We start from the raw sequence: 16,955 nt of genomic DNA on the forward strand, positions 1-16,955 counted from the left end.
AATGATTGAGGCATTTTTGAGTAAAAGCAAGCAAACCACTTTTTCTGGGGTAGTTTTTCATGCTGAATATGAATCTGTTGTTTGTCAAGCCCAAAAATGCGTAATTAGGTCACTAATTAAGGTCAAAGGTCAATGAGTGCAAAATTCAAAATTTTTGAAAAAATGCTTTATTTTACATCCCATATCTGTACATTTCAATTATTTTACAATATTTTGTCTAGTAAGGTTGCTAAAGCTTTTCAAAATCTTATTTTTAAAGGAAAACGTGAGGACACATCTATGCTCATTTGCCTTTATCTCTGTAAGGGGCGACAATTAGTTTTTGCGTAATTTGCTTGCAGTTTAACCTCTAAATGCACAATGGGGCAGAGTTTTTATGCTCCTATTGATGGTCTAGAGATAGATTTTATAAAGACAGAATCTAAATGTCACCGGTAAACAACATAGGTCAAAGGTCAATGAGTGCGAAAGTCATGCAATGACGTAACAGTTACTTGCACTTGAAACCATCCCTTTCACTCAACAGTGAAAGTGGCTTCATCTTTCTGACCCCAATGCATTTGCCATGTTTGTCAAATCATTTCCATTCAGACAGAGCAGGGTGTTCTTCAATAGACCCTTAATGATGAAGAATGAATCTAATAGCCTCGCATAAGCCATCTAGTTCGTACCCTAGGCATCAGGCATTAAACATTTCAGGAGTACAGGTAAGGGTCTTTTTAAGATTGTTAAAAAATGAAATATAAAATCAAATGAAAGTAAAGGAATGCATTCTTCTTTGGTGAGATACATGTACATACAAATGTGTAATGTATGCTTGACATCTCACATCATAGGCAGGCCTACATACATGTACATTTACCTAACAGTAGCAAAAAGACAGGCAGGGCATGGGCATTGACGATGAGTGCCTAATGCATCTACCACTAATGAATAAGTGATATCGGTTAGATGTTTTGTCTTGAAGAAGCTTTACTTTGTGTCTTTGAGAATAAGATTAAAACCCGGGCCAACACTGCCTGCGCTTATTCGATCATTTAAGGGCTGTTGCAGTATATCATACAACGTTGTAGTTTTCATGGTCAGAACATGCGTGCCTGGTGCTTAGTTTGGTTTCTGTTTCTCCCCTCAGGCCAACCATGGAACCTATTGCCAGCCTCAAGCGACAGCGTGAGGATGTGTCGTTTGAACTTTGTATCATTTGTCAGGGAACTAGCCAGGTCAAAGATACGATTTTCAACCAGACAAACCAGGGTATTGCTGCCATCAGAGAGGCGACCGAGCTCCGATGCAAACTTAGACACTATGAATTTCGATCAGCCGTGGACAGGCTTTCGACTCTCTTTGCAGAGCCTCCAGAAAGTCTCCCCAAACTTAAATGGCATAAGCTATGTTACTCTGCATACACACACAAGGGGAAAATAAATGCTAAGCTAGCCAAGGAACAATCGAAAAACGAAAAAGATCCTGAAAGAAAGAGTGTTTCAGCTGAAGCATGTCCGTTTTTACGCAGTAGTACTACTAAGATGAACTGGACATTGTGTATGTTCTGCCAGAACTTTGACAAGAAGCAGAAGACAAGTCGTGTCACAACCTTCAAAATGAGTAATGAAATTACGGAAAAAGCTAAATTTGTACATAACATCTTAGTCCGTACTGCAAATGAGAATGATTTAATCTCAGCTGAGGCATGTTACCATGTTAACTGTCTTAGTAAATTCTTTAGGGATGTCAAAAGGGCGGAAACTGAAAGCAAATCAGCAGACATGGCGATATCATGGTTGTGTCAAGAGCTGCGTCACTCTGCTGAGAAAGGGCACGTATTTGAACTATCTGCAGTGTTCGAGAGGTACAAAGAGTTAGCCAGTGAGTGCGACGGCACAATTCCTACATCGTATCTTAGTAGACTGGGGACTTTTAAAGAAACTTTGTCGAATTGCATTGGGGACATTTATGAATTTCTTGTGCTAAGAAATTTGGCGCCTTCAGAGAAACAAACTTTGCTTCTTCCACGACATTTCAGTCACATACCTCTTTCAGAAATGGTGTGCGGTCAGAACAGTGCAGACTATATTCCCATATTTAGACAACAGGATGATCATTTTCTGTCTTTAGTGCACGTTGCTCTGCAACTCCGCAGTGATATCATGTCACATCCTCCACCAGAAGTGGAGGAGGAGTTCCTTCTTGGCAACTTTGTTGTGAAAGGGTCGGACCAAAGATTCAACCAAGTAGATCCAGATCATAGCCTGGAATGGCTTAATGGTGTAGGGAAAAAGAGGGGTGGAATCATCGGAATAACCAAAACAAATTCAGCCCTGGCAAGATGGACTCTCTCGTACAACCACAGGACATGCATTTCAATGCAGACGTATGAAATGATGAATGTTGGAGTGGACACTGGTTACGTCCATAATGAAGCCAACTCATCCCGCACTAAACGTGACAACTGCGACGAAAAACTCATACTTCAAAGTCTCCTGCGATTCAAAGTATTTGCTGAGGAATCTTCTAGTCGACCAAACCTCCTTAACTGCGCAACAAAAGATGTTGCAACTTCTGAAATAGAAGAGTCACTGCTGAACGCAAAAACATTAGGGCAGCAGCAGGTGGAAAACTTTGTCAAAGTGAGACTTGTTGAAAAATCAACTGATTTCCGAGATCGACTTCCGAAGGTGAAGGCTCCCACGTTTTCCTCACTCTATGAAATAGGAACCAAGAAAGCCAATGGAAAGATCGAAACCACAAAAGCAGACAGAAACTTTTTGCAGAGACTAATTGCAGCGTACAGAGCTGGAAGACCAGTTGAACTGGCTAGAATACTTAACCATGAACTGATGAAGGTGCCAATCAGCATTGTTGATACATCTGGCGAACTTAGAACGGGTGTTAAGGCTATTTTATTTGACATTCTTATCAGGAGTGTATCATGCCCCTCAGAAATCGCCTTTTATGGGCCTTCCTGTTTGATCATTGATGGGCAAGCTGCAGTTATGTCACTTGGAAAACCTAACACGGCGAACACCTTTGGTGATTATGCAGACGAATTTGTAAAGTTCATTTTCTGGCAAGGCCGGGCTTACAGCCGAATTGATGTTACCTTCGATCGATATAGAGACATTTCAATCAAAGTTGGAACTAGGGTCAAACGTACGAAGAAGTCAAGGCCAGTTCGTCGCCTGATTGAAGATAGAGATGTGCCACTCCCCAACAAATGGCCTGACTTTCTCGCATCAACTGAAAACAAGACAGAGCTTGCTCAGTTCCTGTCGAATGCACTCCTGGCAGCGGCACCCCCTGAAAAAGTGGTTGTTGTTGGTGGAGGTTTCGCTTCTGAAACAGAAGTCCAGAGTTCAGATCCTGCAATGAACACTACTTTGCTACAAAGCAATCACGAGGAAGCAGATACCAGAATGATTGTACACTGCCTTCATGCCGATGCACCAAACATTGTGGTCGCAGCGCGTGACACAGATGTGTTGGTGCTGTTGCTTGCCAACTTCAGTAAAATGTCTTGCGTAAAACTTTGGATGAGAGCAGGAACAATTAAGAAACGGAAGTATGTTCCTGTGCATGACATAAAGTCGGAATTTGGACTTGCTGATCATGTCTATGAGACTTTACCAGCATTTCATGCGTTGACAGGATGCGATACGGTTTCATTTTTCTCAGGACACTCAAAGAAAACAGAATGGGATATCTTCCTTGAACACAACAGTCTGCTTCAAGATCTTGGCAAGTTTCCGACACCATCAAAGAAGGTCACAGAAGATGCTGAAAAGTTCATTTGCCATATCTACAAGGAACCATCTGAGAACTGTAATCAAGCCCGCATTAAACTGTTCAACAAATGCCATGCAACGGAGACCCTACCTCCATCTAGTGATGCAGCAAAGTTCCACATAGAGCGTGCAAACTACCAAAGTTTCATTTGGAGAGAGGCCAGTAATCCAATGACAGATCTGCCACCGCCGACTGATTGTGGATGGAAACTCGTTGATGACAAGTTGTCACCGGTTCTTACAACTTTACCGTCAATTCCAAAGGGATGCCGAGAACTTACTCAGTGTGGTTGCAAGAAAGGTTGCAGTTCTGATAGTTGCTCTTGTCGGAAGTGGGGGAAACAGTTCTGCACTGAGGCCTGCAAGTGCAATGCCAGTGAAACACCATGTCGAAACAGGCCAAAGTAGGGGGGGGGGGGTCAGAGCTTACACAGTTAAGCTAATTGGCATTCCCCTGGATGGCTCCTCCTTCCAGCCAATCAGTCTGACAGACTGCAATTGATTCAGGATTAATTAAGAATACATGTGATAATGATCAACTGCCTGCACTCCAAACATGTTTGCCATGAAGTGCATTTTGCGCCTTGTGCCATGTAAGTGCACTTTGCGCCTTGTGACCGTTAGCCTTAATTAAGTGGCTAATTAGTCAAATATTGACATTTAGTGTAGAAAACAATCTTGCTATTATATAGGACTCAGGTAAACCACTTCACTGATGGTATTTAAGGCAACAATTCAAGTGAATTAAAACAGTATGTCAAAAAACGAAAAGTTGCTTCATTACGGATATATTCACAAAAATCTGATTTTTTCCCTTCACAATTCCCTTTACTTTCATAATTGTGAAAAGCTGTAGTAACCTTACCAGACAAAATACTGTAAAATAATTGAAATGTACAGATAGGTGATGTAAAATAAAACATTTTTTCAAAAATTTTGAATTTTGCACTCATTGAACTTTGACCTTGATTAGTGACCTAATTACGCATTTTTGGGCTTGGCAAACAACAGATTCGTATTCACCACGAAAAACTACCCCAGAAAAAGTGGTTTGCTTGCTTTTACTCAAAAATGCCTCATGAATTCACGTTTCCCAGAAATTTGACTAGTCTATAAGGTCGCTCTCCTGTGTGGATCCTCATATGTGATTTCAAATGGCTGTTTCGAGAGAAACCTTTATCACATATCGAGCATTTGTAAGGTTGCTCTCCTATATGGATCCTCATATGTAATTTCAAACTGTTGCTATGAGAGAAACCTTTATCACATATGGAGCATTTGTAAGGTCGCTTCCTGTATGGATCCTCATATGTAATTTCAAACTGTTGCTATGAGAGAAACCTTTATCACATATGGAGCATTTGTAAGGTCGCTTCCTGTATGGATCCTCATATGTAATTTAAAACTGCTGCTTTCAGAGAAACCTTTGTCACATATGTAGCATTTGTGAGGGTCGCTCTCCTGTATGGATCCTCATATGTGATTTCAAATGGCTGTTTTTAGAGAAACCTTTATCACATATCGAGCATTTGTAAGGTCGCCCTCCTGTATGGATCCTCATATGTGATTTCAAATGGCTGTTTTTAGAGAATCCTTTATCACATATCGAGCATTTGTGAGGATGCTCTCCTGTATGGATCCTCATATGTAATTTTAAAACTGCTGTTTTGAGAGAAACCTTTGTCACATATCGAGCATTTGTAAGGACACTCTCCTGTATGGATCTTTATATGTTTCTTCAAATTGCCTTTTGTCAAGAAACCTTTATCACAGACCGAGCACTTGTGGGGATGTTTTCCTATATGAACCCTCATGTGTATTTTGATGTTATTCATTGAAACAAATTCCATTCTGCACACATTACACTTATAACGTATTCCCCTTTCTACAAGCTTTTTGTGTTTGTTCAATTTAATATTAATCTTGGTGTTGTGAGGCCCAGACATGCACTTGTAATTTATAGGAAGTGAGTCTTGATTTCGTGATTTTTTCTTCAAAAAAAGCTTCTTCTTCACTGTCAAGCTGCGCCTGGACCTTATTTGTCCCTTATTACTTCTGGATTGTTCCACAGAAAGAAAGAACATAACAATTTTCTTTTTTTTGTCAAATTCAAAATGCTAAATATTTAACACTTTTCCAAAAATTTAATATTTTCTCAACACAAAAGATCTCTTCTGCAAAGTTAATGTTTTACGTTTCCACTCACCAGTTGCAAAGCAGGAAGCACTTCCGTTTGTCATGTGAATATCATCTGAACCTTTCTTTGTCGAAGCACATTTTGAATGTTCTGTGACAGATGAATCATTGGTGTATTGTCTGCCTTCCACATTTACAGGATAGACATCACCTGTGTACAAATCAGCGTCAGTAGTTTGGAGGGAAATGAGACCGAAATCCATCTTGAGAGATCATAGAACATGTTACGTCATGAAATGTATACTTCCATTTAAATATAAACAGAGGGGCAATACCCCTGGGCGCTCATCTGGTAGAATAATGCAGTATACTACACTGAATAAAGGTATTTTAAACCATATCAGGGAATTTTTAACCAATTTGAATGGATGCTGGAGGACAGGGCAGCATGTACAATCATACAAACGTCATCATAAGACTTTAAACAAACAAAAGAAAAATCAACCTCCATCCACCTCCCCCTCCACCCCCCAACCCCCATAGAATACTTTAGACCCCATTTTTGTAAATGCTGGGAAAAAACGTTGGTACATCATGGGTGATGAACAGAATGTTGTGGTCACGTTTTATTGGAATTGGATGTGTAGTTTCTGAGAAGAAAGCAAATACCTATTTTGGAGGGCAGACCCTGCCCCCTGCACAACCCCAAAGGGGCAGATTTTTTAAATGCCATGAACAAACTTTGGTACAGCACGGGTGGTGAAGGTTGTGGTCACGTGTCATCAAACTTGTGTGTGTAGTTTCAGAGAATAAAGCATATATCTATTTTGAGGGGTCAAACCTGGACACACTTGCCCCCCCCCCCCCCCCCACCTCCCATTGAGCCCCTTAGACTTCGATTTTCTACGTGTCATGAACAAACATTGGTACGTCGAAGGTGATGATGGTTGTGGCCGAGTTTCATCAAAATAGTGTGTGTAATTTCAGAGTCAAAAGCTAATTCCTATTTTGGGGGCGTTAAACGTGGACCCAGTTTGACTCCCGGAAGACCCAATTTTTTAATGCCGTGAAAAACTTTAGCGACCATGCAACAAATATAATTTGTGCCAAGTTTCGTCACAATTCAATCAGCGGTTGAGGAGAAAAAGTTGCAAGTGTTTACGGAAAAATGGACGGATGGACGGACTGATGACGCACCATCACATAAGCTCCCCGGAAAATCGTTCCAGGTGAACTAATCATGAAGTTAAATATTGTTAAAAATAAAAATTCCGGATGTTAAGCGCTGTTGAAGCATGCTAACCTGAAGGTTAGTGGAAATAACTAGGCGGCGATTTGTATTCAGCAGTGTTTAAGTATTTAATTCAATTTCCATGAAATAAAGATTGAAAAATTATTTAAAACATTTTCTGGAATCTCGGACTCTCCCCTCACGGCCTATTTTTTTTTCAATCATCTGCATCCGGGCGTTTTGCCCGACACAGACCGTTAAAACACAGTGACATGGAGTGCCTTGAAATGTACCCTCCCTTGGACCGGTACGGATTACAAACCTGTTCTTTTTAATCCCCCGCGCACAGGATGAGAACATATTAACATTTACAATATTTCCCGCTCGGTAACCTCACCCCTCCCCTCAGTCAAGCTAACGGTTTTCCCCATCTGAATCGATGCACGACCCGTACCCTAGCTCGTTCATGCACTCCACTCTGCACGCTCACGGCACACACTCCATTACACTCAGGCTCGGCACTCCAAGGAACCCCGGCTTCTTTATTCCACCCAAGCTCGGCACACACCCTTTCACACCATGAATTTGCTCCAGTTCACACAGCCTCACCTCGTCGTGATCCGCTTTGATCGCTCATATCCTCTCCACCTGCACCTGCCACGTGTTATCCCGATCTTTACACATTTTTTCTACATATTCCATGATCTCCTCCTCAACATTATTTGCCCTCTCGCTTATCTTCTTGTGCTTGAGATGACTTTAGTGTCTTTCAATATTTCTTTCATTTTCCGTTCTTTCGTCTCTAATCCTTCGTCCCATTTATTTTATCTTCTGTGTCCGGCCATTATGTCCCATTTAAAATTATTTTCTTACTTGCCAACATTTCTCTTTTTACATCCTTCCTGCTGTTCAAGTCCAAATACAGAATCTAAGAGCATTTCTCGAGCTGCCCTTAGATCCTGTATATCTTCTGATTTGCTTCTTCTGTTCTTTTTGCTCATTCACAGGTCATTGTACTCCCTGTTTAAATCCATTAACGTCTTCTTTTATCCCAATTATCTCCATTATTCTAGCCTCACCTGCTCACATCTCGTTGCGGACACCATCCACATGCTCAGTCACCTATCCCCATACAGCCTTGAGCGTTGCGGCTATCTCATTGCCCACAACCTTCATATCAGCCTTTACGTCTACCTGCCCTGCATGCATGTCATGCCTAATGCCAGCCACCTTGTCCCTCCTGCATTTTAATCATCACCTGTGCCATTAGTTGACTAATCAACAACATTATCTAGTCAAAGGAAACGGTGTCCCACTATTCTGTGTTATTGGTGCTGCCTTTTCCAGGGGCTGGTGGAGAGGTGGGGGTGGGGGGGTCGGGAGGGGGGGGAGTGGGGAGGTGGGGGGGGGGGGGGGGTTGGGGAGGAGGGAGAGAGGGTTTGAGAGGGGGGGAGGCTTGGGTCCTCAATCGCTATCGGCACGTCTCCTGCTTCCACTCCTGGTCCTTCTCCCGCAATGTTACATTCATATACAGCTTCCTGGGCCAAGGGCTCCTCCATATCCATCTCAAGTAAGGCCACCAGGACCTGCTCACCTAAGCTTGACGTTTTTTGTATATAAGGTCGAGGCTTGTGTAAGAGCGAACATTACACGCAAAACATATCAAATAAAACATAATGAAGGGAGCAGGGGACAAGATGGGGAGAGAGAGAGCGAATCAAACAAGCAATACAACAGTAGTGAACAGGGACATCCAGAGATCTGTGGAAGAGAGAGGGCTGGGGGTGGGGAGGGAAGGGATGGTACAACGTATAAAACAAATTGACAATACTAGGCATTTCAGGAATGAAGTCGGAGATTGAAAGAGGTGGATTTGGGGTGTATTAACGGGGGTAGAAAAGATCAAGGTTTTGGATGGGGGAAGATAAGAGATGGTGGTGAACAGCAGTTTTAAAGAACTGGAGGGAGGAGTGGGATTGAAGGGAGTGGGGGAGTTTGTTCCAGAGGCGGGAGAAAAGGGGTATGAAAGAGTCAAGGTGAGCAGAGAGCCTAGATTTTGGCAGTTTAACCAGAAGAGGGTTGCAGGCAGATCTTGTGTGACCTGAAGGAATATTGGGGGGTACAGAGCACCGAGAGGGCTGGGGGAGCAAGGCCAGAGAGGAGTCGGTAGAAGACAGAAAGACCACCAACCTGCCTGCGGTGAGTGAGTGAAAGGCCCTCGGAGTTAACTTCATCGCAGGAGATTCCAATGATTCTGAAAGCTTTGGCCTCAACAGCGTGAAGCCAAGCTAGGTGTGAGGCAGGAGCCCCAGCCCAGAGTGGGGAACAGTATTCCATTGAGCTGCGGATGAAAGCCTTGTATGTGGTGAGGAGCTCAGGTGTGCCAAGGAAGGACTTCGCACGACGGAGGATGCCCAGTCGGCGACTGGCTTTGGAGCCCAGCTTGGAAATGTGGTTTTCCCAAGAAAGATCATGGCAGATAGTGAGACCCAAAAGCTTGAGCGACAGAACTTCTTGGAGAGGATTGTTGAGAAAGCAGATGGGAGGGTTTTCCAGTCGGTCCTTTCGGAGAGACATTGCAAGAGTGTGAGATTTGTCAGGATTGAAAGACATGTTCCACTTGTTTGACCAGTCTGTGATTTTGTCCAGGTCTGCAGAGAGTGAGGAGGCTGCAGACTGCCGATCTGAGGGATGAGGAATGGAGCGGCAGATAGTGGAGTCATCAGCAAAGAGATGGAGAGGATTTTCCAGAGAGTCGGGGAGATCATTGATGAAGACCAGAAATAGCACAGGGCCCAGAACACTACCTTGGGGAATTCCAGCCAGAACAGGAAGGGGAGATGAGAGAAATCCATTCAGGGCCACACGTTGCCTACGACCAGAGAGGAAGTCCACCATCCATGCGTGGAGATTTCCTTGGATACCATAGGAGGAGAGTTTGGTGAGCAGAGTGGGGTGCCAGACCGTATCGAAGGCACGTGATATGTCAAGGGAGACAGCTCTGATTTCCTGTTTGGCATCGAGGAACTCCATTACATGCTTGAGTCTAAACATAACGATATCCTTATCTCACCTCCTTTGTCCATCACATGACTGTTTACCCAATTTATGTTGACCGTAGAAAAAGCGCTATTGGGATTCTGTGTGAGTCCATGAATGTGACGTGTCCTGACCGGCGAACCATGGCTTGCATCAGGAAATACTAAATTCCTTGGATACGACAGCAGTCTAGGATTGAGGAGTGAAGTATTCCGTCTCACCATGTGATGCCACAAATCTTACGAAGGCAGCGCATATGGAATTGATTGAGGCATTTGATATGGCGACGATGGGGCAGCCCCATCCCTATCCCCCTCCCCCTCCCCCTCCGTCTCCCTCTCTCTCTCCCTCTCTCCCTCTCTCTCTCCCCCTCTCTCTCCCTCTCCCTCTTTCTCTCTCCCTCTCTCCCTCCCTCTCCCTCTCCCCCTCTCTCTCTCTCTCCCTCTCCCTCTCCCTCTCCACCTCTCTCTCTCTCTGTCTCTGTCTCTGTCTATGTCTCTCTATCTCTCTGTCTCTGTCTCTGTCTCTGTTCTTTGGAGGGTCCCGGAGCAGGCTCGCCCCTCCAGTCGTAGAGGAGGAAATGAGCGCGATGCGCGAACCACATGGCCGCTCGTCGTTGCTAAAACTCCGGTAGTTCGAGTTTAGGTCTTGTGGAAGAAATTGCGGTCGCAATACTGCCGTGTCATTTGCAGCCCCCGAAGATGTTCGGGGGCGACCGAGGTCACCAGTTTAGGAGTTGCTGAAGGCGAGAAGAAGAGGCCATTTCATTGGGTACAAAGCTTGTTTATTGTGCAGAAATCTCCAGCAACTGCTCGCGAACGGAAGTCGTAACGGCTTATACAAAACCAAGCACGCTCTTCGGAGGGCGTGGCTCCAACAGCCGCGCGTGCATCACGACGACACCACCAAACGCACGTGCGCGTGGGTTAGACCAAACATATGGTATTGGTAACCGTCACATGCGGATAAGATAACCGTGACATGAATAAGGTAACCGCTACAATAATAAAGTTTATATAATTTAATAAGTTCATTGTTTATCTTATTTGATGTGAAATGAACTTTAACCCGAACTCTTCACTCTACTCAGATGCAATAGATTCTTCTTCTTCATACGTGTCATTGAATGGGATGTTTGAGTGAAGAAAGTCCGTCCAGGTAGATGAAACCCTTTGTGTTTACCTGGAATGGAGCACCGGCGTTAATCGTGAAGGTGACAGTGGGTTTGGATTGGATCACAGGTGAAATGTGGAACCCTGGATGGAATTAACAGAACGTTCATCAGGTATCGCGAATCACACCTTTCGAAACATGGCCAGGTGACCTTTTGGGTGTTACTCTCTCTTTTGATCCGATGAAGGGTTCACACCCGAAACGTCAGATTCTCATTGTTTCCCACGGAGGTTTTAATCTTAATCTTTGTGGAAATCTCTTCCATCCAATCAAAACACAGACATAAAATCATCATTTAATCACCAGTGTAGTGACGTCACTAAGTTAATTTAGCGTCATCACGTGAATTTAAATTCCAGAGAAGGCGTCGCATCAAGTACTGTGACAAACAATTCATATTCACCTGGCGGGAGGTAAACCGTGATCATACAGGTGCTCAGGGCGACATTGCACTCCGGGAGGGGCAGGTTGGGGTTCATCCTCGAATTTCTCCAATTGGGGGAAACTCGATCCGACAACTCTTGGTAGTGGGGACTTAGATCTCGCTATCCCCGGATATTTAAACAAAGAACAGGTAAACACCTTCATGATAAACATTCACCAATTCACTTCTCTTTTTAATTTTACACGTCGACGCCATTGAATGTTGATATTACAACCTGAATCACGAATCTTCCAAGGTATTACGTTTGTATCGTGAGTGAAAAGCCTGCGATAAAACATGTACGAATCGTGCTTTGTGACGTCACAATAGGGAACAATGTGCAGTGGAATTGAAAACAAGGGTGTTTCACAGGTAGGATGATCCATCAATGTGCGGTATGGGGCTCATCACGGTCTTTCACAGGTAGGATGATCCATCAATGCGCGGTATGGGGCTCATCACTGTGTTTCACAGGTAGGATGATCCATCAATTGGGCGGTAGGGGGCTCATCATGGTGTTTCACAGGTAGGATGATCCATCAATGCACGGTAGGGTGCTCATCACGGTGTTTCACAGGTAGGATGATCCATCAATGTGCGGTAGGGGGCTCATCCAGGTGTTTCACAGGTAGGATGATCCATCAATGCGCGGTAGGGGCTCATCGCGGTGTTTCACAGATAGGATGATCCATCAATGTGCGGTAGGGGGCTCATCCAGGTGTTTCACAGGTAGGATGATCCATCAATGGGCAGTATGGGGCTCATCATGGTGTTTCACAGGTAGGATGATCCATCAATGCGCGGTAGGGGCTCATCACGGTGTTTCACAGGTAGGATGATCCAACAATGCGTGGTAGGGGGCTCATCACGGTGTTTCACAGGTAGTATGATCCATCAATGTGCGATAGGGGCTCATCATGGTGTTTCTCAGGGAGGATGATCCATCAATGCGCGGTAGGGGGCTCATCCAGGTGTTTCACAGGTAGGATGATCCATCAATGCGCGGTCGGGGCTCATCACGGTGTTTCACAGGTAGGATGATCCATCAATGTGCGGTAGGGGGCTCATCCAGGTGTTTCACAGGTAGGATGATCCATCAATGCGCGGTAGGGGGCTCATCCCGGTGTTTCACAGGTAGGATGATCCATCACTGCGCGATAGGGGGCTCATCCCGGTGTTTCACAGGTAGGATGATCCATCAGTGTGTGGTAGGGGACTCATCACGGTGTTTCTCAGGTAGAGTGATCCAACAATGCGCAGTAGGGGGCTCATCACGGTGTTTCACAGGTAGGATGATCCGTCAATGTGTGGAAGGGGGCTCATCACGGTGTTTCACAGGTAGGATGATCCATCAATGCGCGGTAGGGGGCTCATCACGGTGTTTCACAGGTAGGATGATCCATTAATGCGCGGTAGGGGGCTCATCATGGTGTTTCACAGGTAGTATGATCCATCAATATGCGGTAGGGGGCTCATCATGGTGTTTCACAGGTAGGATGATCCATCAATGCGCGGTATCGGGGTCATCCCGGTGTTTCCCAGGTAGGATGATCCATCAATGCGAGTGCCGTCCCTCGGATGAACGTCAAACGGGAATCCCGTCTCCCGACATTCGTTGGTGAACGTTAAAGATCCCAAGGTATCCTTCGTGAAGAGCAGGTGAGCGATCGCCGGCATCCTGAACAAATTACAGAACAAATCCACCGTAACCTGCAGAGGTCCCTGCATTCAGTCAATGACGCGACCCCGACACCTTGTGCCGCATTCAAAAGAAGAAGAAGAATCCATGATTACACACCATACCTGGTTCTGTTCTGAAGCCTCGTCAGTCCAAACACCATTGAACTTACCGCTGGTTTCACTCACAGTGAAATGTACCTGTTGGAATTCTGCACCTATATCTGGTGGTGGATGCTTTTTCATCACCATCAGGTATTGTGGGATACCTGCCACGTGTTTACTGTGTCCAGTAGATATCAGGTGTGGCAGCATGTTTATACCTCAAGGTGCTGTTCCCACCTGCCAGCTCTTTCAGCTTCCACACACCATTTTAGTACGAGGACCATTTTGATGTGCACAAGACACATTGGTATCTCTTGGTTCTTGTGCAAGTTTCTGGCCGCACAAGGAACGACTTTGCTGTCGATCGCTCAAGGTTAGACCACTCACCTTAGTCTGGAAGTGCTGAATTCCTGCCCATGGAGCTCTCCAGGTGTTTTGGTTCATGGTCCTGATGTAAAAGCTTTCAACACCTCATCATCGTTACCTGAATGTTGGTAGATGTTGTGGGCGGTGCCACGCGTTGTTGTACCTTCCAGTGTGTGTTCATGGAAGTCCAGGTTATCAATGGCACTTTGAGTGAATTTTCCACCTTTTCAGGTTTGTGGGAATGAATAGCTCACCTTGATCCTGATCCTCCTGACTAGTCCGTGACATGGAAGCGAAACATCTCTGGCTCGTTGATACCTGACGATATTGATGAAACGGTTCAATATTTTAACTTCTTCTTTACTCCTGGTTTGTTTCAAGATGTAAAATGCCAGTGGGGATACCTGCTACAGGTGCACAAATACCTTGATCCAGATTGAGCACCTTTCCCCGATTTCTCTCATTCGGTTCCAATTTTAAGTCTGACTCATTCATCTCTGGAGTTGCATCAGTCACCATCCAGGTCACGTGAATATAGAGGGACACAGGTACACATTCAGGTGCAGAAACATAGCGATGGATCACAGCGATGAATAAACAGCGATGGATCACCTTCTCGATTCTTCTTCTTCTCAGTTTCTCACAGGTGTCCTTCACATCATTCCGGAATGATTTAGCAGAATGGTGGAAGATAACGTTCTTTTCAGATGAGCACCTGTGGTGTGGATTCGTCACCACTCTCCTCTGCACGTTTCTTCAGGCAGGTAACCTTTGATAGAAGATAACATGTTGACATACCTGATGAACAAATTATAGAAGATTTACCTTTTTGCGGGACTATCATGATCTTTGATCAACGGTCTGCATTGTATTCTTCATTCCTTTTTGAGAATGGAGCACCTGTATAAAGTGGTATTCACTATACCAGGTACGGACAAACAGCACCTGTATTTGTGGTGAAGTGAACTCAGAAAGATGATTGTGTTCGGATCTTCAGATAAGTTACCATCTTTGTAAGAGGTGAACCATTGCAGAGCATCATCATGTACTGGATCACAGGTGTGTTTCATCTGCAGGTGAGACTGTCATATTTGTACACAAACAGGACTTTGGAACCTGAACTCATTTATCAATCACGTCAGCACAATTGTCACCATATACCTGGACACGGTGTACCATATTATCACCACTGAGTACCTTTACTTGCTCCCATATGACATTGTGTCGATCCTTTGTACTCAAAGGTAGTCGTTGATGTTCACCTGTGCGATCTCATTCCTTCACACAAACGAAGCACTGATATCTATGGTCTATGGATTTAGTACCGGATGACCCAAGGTGGATCTACACCCGATGATCCCAGAGTTCGTTGCTGCATTTTTGTCACATGTGTTGGACACGTGATGATTTCACTCTTTCACAATTTCCACATGTGACGTGACATACAGGTAGCTTCTCAAGAGACTGCTCTTCTTCTTCATTCAATTCTTCCCTCACACTAAATGCAACATCATCAGTTCTGTTCTCCACTGCACAGTAGAGTGCTGGGATCCATTTAAGGGTAACTTTTTGTAACGTCTCAGGGGTCACTTTGACATGTGATGTAACGTTTCCTCGTTCGTACATCATCCAACATGTCACCTCCTCAACAGGTTACCTGAAAATATATGAAATGGACAAACATTAGACATTCATACCAGTGATTCATTAAACTTATATTAGAATGATACCTTGCTGTTCGAGAAGATAACAAACTGTTCGAGAAGATAACAAACTGTTCGACAAGATAACAAACTGTTCGACAAGATAACAAACTGTTCGACAAGATAACAAACTGTTCGACAAGATAACAAACTGTTCGCTTAAATAAATTAAAATAGTAAATTAAACAAAACTGTCCGATTCACAACAAACTTACTGGAGGAGAATTCTCTGTACACGTCAGGATGTACACCTGGTGGTATTTTCATGTCACCTGCGCGAACGAATCGCATACAAAAGATTATTGTGATGACGTAATAATCGAGAGATAAAATAACGATTCAACAACAAGCTTGGTGACGTCACAAAGTTAAAGGTCGCGTCATCACGCGTGGACGGAATCCTGAGAAGGTGTCGCATCATGTCCTGTGATGAACAAATCATACTTACCTGGTACCTTTCGGGAGACAAAACCGTGAACAAACAGGTGGTGCCCTCAAGGCGAGATCTATCAATGACACTCCAGGTGGGTTACCTGCTCTTCATGAAGGAAACCGTGGGATATTTAACGTTCACCAATTAATGCTAGCACAGAGGACGTCCGGCTTTACGACCATCCATGGAACGAAGATGAACACATTAATGAATCACCTATGTGCGAAACACCTGCATGGCAGTTTATACCTGGGTCGGTATTCGAACCCAGCCGTCCAGGGTTGATCCTGAAACACATTTTGAAGATCGTTCTCAGAAGTAATTCTTCGTAATTTAAAAAACTCATTTGAAGATAATCAACATAATGTATAAGGGAAGCAAATATGGAGGCATGTTCAGAAACCAAGGCTTGTATCGCTATGACGATGGATTAACAATATAAATGATAAACAATAAATTACATTAGGATACCGAATGGTAAAAAAATGAAGGGAAAATAGTCAAAAATACAATGATTAACAATAACAAGAATAAACAAATAAAAAAGAATGAAATAACAATAAGGCGAGACTTGCAAAAGTGAATAAGAAATTAACGTGTGGAAAGGAAACAAATAATAATACGAGATCAAACTTTGTTTATAGGAAGAGTTAAACCGACTCACAGACGACTGGGGCCTTCACTGCTCCATCAATTATATTCCAAACACGTGGCACAAAATAACGTAGAGAATTCATGGAGTAAGATGTGCGGGTAAAAGGTGGGAATAAGTTATGTTGTGATCTCTCGTGAAATGACAGTGGATATCATGGACAACTGTAAAGTAAGATGAAATAACTTGTGGAAGAAGTTTGTTAATTTGTTTGTACATAAATATCCCAGTATG

The sequence above is a fragment of the Myxine glutinosa genome, chromosome 1, assembly GCF_964187855.1.
Source record: "Myxine glutinosa chromosome 1, kmMyxGlut1.1, whole genome shotgun sequence".
NCBI lineage: Eukaryota > Metazoa > Chordata > Myxini > Myxiniformes > Myxinidae > Myxine > Myxine glutinosa.